General features: G+C 41.2%; 1 non-coding gene across 1 annotated transcript; it reads left to right on the top strand.

Annotated features, from left to right (window-relative positions):
• Positions 1 to 425: 425 nt before the first annotated feature.
• On the top strand, positions 426 to 533 carry LOC148576928 (small nucleolar RNA R71). Its single transcript, XR_015904651.1, has one exon. It is a non-coding gene; the product is annotated as a small nucleolar RNA R71 (small nucleolar RNA).
• Positions 534 to 810: the final 277 nt, after the last annotated feature.

Genomic DNA, 810 nt, shown 5'->3' with positions numbered 1-810 from the left:
CTCCATGTTGAGTTATAGGTGTTTCCATAAGGTTCACCTAAGTAATTTACCTCTGCTATTGCAGGGTTCTCAGGATCATAAGCTTCTTCTTCAGAAGATGCCTCTTGAGTACTGTTGGATGCAGCTTGCATTCCATGCAGACTCTGCGAGATCATATTGACTTGCTGAGTCAATATTTTATTCTGATCCAATATGGCATTCAGAGTATCAACCTCAAGAACTCCCTTCTTCATAGGCGTCCCATTACTCACAGGATTCCTTTCAGAAGTGTACATGAACTGGTTATTAGCAACCATGTCAATGAGTTCTTGAGCTTCTGCAGGTGTTTTCTTTAGGTGAACGGATCCACCTGCAGAAGTGTCTAGTGACATCTTTGATAGCTCAAATAAACCATCATAGAATATATCCAGGATGGTCCATTCTGAAAGCATGTCAGAAGGACACTTTTTGGTCAACTGTTTGTATCTTTCCCAAGCTTCATAGAGGGATTCACCTTCTTTCTGTCTGAAGGTTTGAATATCAGCTCTAAGCTTGCTCAGCTTTTGAGGAGGAAAGTACTTGGCTAAGAAAGCCGTGACCAGCTTATCCCAAGAGTTCAGGCTGTCTTTGGGTTGAGAATCCAACCATAATCTAGCTCTGTCTCTTACAGCAAAAGGGAAAAGCATGAGCCTGTAGACTTCAGAATCTACTCCATTAGTCTTAACAGTATCACATATCTGCAAGAATTCAGTTAAGAACTGAAAAGGATCTTCAGATGGAAGTCCATGAAACTTGCAGTTCTGCTGCATCAGAGAAACTAATTGAGGTTTC

Source organism: Arachis ipaensis, chromosome B1 (assembly GCF_059453495.1).
Source record: "Arachis ipaensis isolate K30076 ecotype BB chromosome B1, ASM5945349v1, whole genome shotgun sequence".
Lineage (NCBI taxonomy): Eukaryota > Viridiplantae > Streptophyta > Magnoliopsida > Fabales > Fabaceae > Arachis > Arachis ipaensis.
Note: the sequence above shows the minus strand (reverse complement) of the source record. Positions and strands in the feature narration are given on the sequence as shown.